Below are 3,311 nucleotides of genomic sequence, written 5' to 3' on the forward strand. Positions count from 1 at the left end.
ATGCGAGTTACCTAAGGATAAAGGCACTCGACATGAGATCGAGCTCAAACCGGGCTCGAAGTACTGTGTCATGAAGCAGTAGGGCACAAAGATTCGCCAAACGTCAAGAAAGCTTCTTATGTGCTCCTGGGCAGTCACTTTTCAGCGCCAACGGAATCAAAATGCTGGGCAAGACTGGAGGGTAAGTGTGCTCGTTACAACAAACAACCATGATAATCTTGCAGCGTTTCCGGAAGCCAGGGCGTTAAACCAGAAATTATGTTTTCGGACATCAAAGCCAAGTTGCAAGAGCATCATTCAGGCTTGCCTCCGCACAGGCAATGCCTCCCGGAGCATGATCTCAATCACCTCGCATCTATTCCAAGCACATCGATAAATGATTCGGCCTCAGGGGCTACACGTGGACGGCCAAAAGGATCCAAGAATAGCAAACGCGATCGGTCAGCATATGCGTACATTGAAAGGACGGAGCAAAAGCCACAAAAAAACGAAGATGCGGTGCCTGCGATCAAAAAGGTCACAACAAGCGCACGTGTCGTCAAACCAAAAGTAATTACTAAATCGGCGCCCGCTAATGCCTTCATTGCGGCAAATCTCCTCAACCTTGCTATTCAGGTTCCAGGATTTGGTTTCACGAGAAATGTTTTTTTTTGCAGGTACCTCGAGATAAATTTCGCTTTGCAAGCAGCTTCTCATGAATATAGCAGGCCAACATACATCCTATTTCCAATAATCCCATCTCTTACAAAAAAGATCGTCCACGTCCAAGACTGGCATATTCTGCAATACATGTCCGTAAGCTTGGCTCGAAATGTTGTCATCCTTTCGATTACAGCATTTCCAGCTGCTTCGAGTGGAAAAATTGTGGAACGCCACGTCCCCTCTTTCCGGCCGAAACTCGAGCCAGGCTTTGGCCTGTGGGGTTACCAGGATTGGCCACAGCCATTGCACACACCGTTTTTGCATCGCAAGCTCCTTTTTTCAGCGCCTGCCATCCCTTTGACATCAAAGCACCACGCATTGACAGGAGGTAACATACCAGGGTGTCCGTTTGCACCGGTGCCTCCTACAATATTGCGGATGTGAAATTTTGCGCGTGCAATTCTGTCCGGCGAAACAGGTTTTTTGCTTCTGGCTAATCCTGGTATATGATTATTTAGGGGTGTAACCCGGTGTGTGTATCTATACTGAAAGGGGTGTGTGGCTATATTGGCTCCTTTTGAAGACCTTGGCGTAATCACAAGATGTTATAAGTAGGGCTGCCAGCAACAAAGATGTTCAAGCGTGGCTGTACCGCTGTCATCATAACCTGCGTTGCGGATCCAACTGTATTGACGAGCACATTTCAAACTAATGTGCTGTCAAATATAGTGATCGTAAATAATCAAGCAATACTATGCATTTCGAAGTACCGTTGTCCGCATGTGTGTCTCGCCGGTGCGTGTTTCTTTTTGTAGTTTTTGCTTCAAATTCATAAATCCGACTTCAGCTCCCACGTGAGTTGGAACCACACAAAAGCGCACCAGTTTTGATTCTGCTTGGGCATCGAATACATTGAGACTTGTTGCTCTTATTGAAATTAAATGGAAAAGCATTCTTGCTGTGGTGCCCTGACAAGTACCTCATCAAACACGGTAACGATAGGATTTTAATTGCATTACTGATGCAAATCAAAATCCTTACGGAAATAAGCCAAATTCGAGCTTCGCTATAGCCATTTGTTTGGTTGATAAATTTTTGCTTTTGGTTAAAAGAAATAGGGAGCTGTTTTAATTCACTACCTTTTAGTTAAATTTACTTCCATTTCTTTAGTGCCACTACCTAAATCAGATACATCCACAGCTGCAAACCACCATCACTTCCAAATATTATCAAAAATAAGTGCTTTTAGAATCTTTTCTGGCAGCCACAGGAGCCCACTCACTGCTATGTCTACTGATTATTGAACTAATATTTCCTATTGTTTGAATGCCTACGGTATTTCTATTGATTCTGGGGTCTCTAAGTGTAGTTGGCATAGTTTTGTCCATTCAGTGATGCGACTTTGCGCTTGGCTAAACCATGTCTGGGCCTGTGTTGTGGCAAACCATCTCCTATACTCAACAACTGGTGCATTGTCTTGAAGTTTAAAAGCTACAAAGTGGTTGCCATTTACAAATGCATAGCAAATAGGCAAATTATCATTTAGTAGACTGAATGATGGAAGGAATGTCAGACTGGAGCCAGTGCTTGAGTAAAAGCGAACTGGCCGCTGGTAAGCATTTGCAATTACATTCCCAAGCTGGGGCATATGCATCCAGTATGGCTTTCCTATGGGATTTCTTGGTTACTAAATGGTCCAATATCTTCTGTGGGTTGCCAAAATGTTCCTCTAATTGAAAGATGTAAGATTCCAACCTGTCAATTATCTCATTGAAGAGCTCTTGTACGAATATGTTTCCAATCATCCTCGGGGCGACCCATACAGATGGCCAGTGCACGATAGCAACAGTTGCCACAAATATGGTATAGGGTATAATAATCTGAGGCAATTGCTGAGCGTAAAGAGGCTTTATTGGCCTTTTGTCAGTTCATGATCTGAAGTATGATGAAAAGAAAGAGTTGCAGTAATAGTTGGATATATCATACCTCTGTTAACTTTTCTTTTACATTCTTCATCCTAATAGATCGACACCCGCACTTATTGTGGCCAACCTGACCACAATTACCACATTTTCACCTGTTGGTATCTATATACTCAAATTCTGATCAGTTACGCTTCGTAGTATTCTTTGGTTTGTTTCGGGCACTATTTGGGCGACCACAGTTTTCAAAACTAATAGCTGGAGGCTTGAGCTTTACCAAATTGCTTTGCCCGTTCAAAAGTTCAGTAACTTGTGCAATGGTTTCAAACTTCTCTGCTATTGGCAATGATTGCAAGCGCTTGCCAATAACTTTCCATTTATTTTAATGTCATTGTCAAAATTTTGATCAGAAATTGAATCTTTAATTTTTCCTTCCAATGGAGATGCCATTGTTCATGAAAATCACAAATAAGACAATTAAAAACAAGATTGGTCGTAAATGTACGCGTCTTTATGGCTGGTGACTTAGTTATGCTTAATGCTGATAACTATAGAATAAATTAGTAGCAGCTTTTACAAACACGGTCCCATGACCTTACTTTGGCGATTTTCACGAGCATGGCCCGCATGGCAAGGCGAGTAGGCGAAACTGACCGACACAGATGTAATCCCGATCAAGACTATTTATTAGTTTTCATGTGGCCCTCAAACACAGTGATGTCTCGGTTTGAAAAAATGCTATTTAAC

The sequence above is a fragment of the Bremia lactucae genome (assembly GCF_004359215.1).
Source record: "Bremia lactucae strain SF5 chromosome Unknown BlacSF5_NotPlaced_18_SHOA01000004.1_1233567bp, whole genome shotgun sequence".
Classification (NCBI taxonomy): Eukaryota; Oomycota; class Peronosporomycetes; order Peronosporales; family Peronosporaceae; genus Bremia; species Bremia lactucae.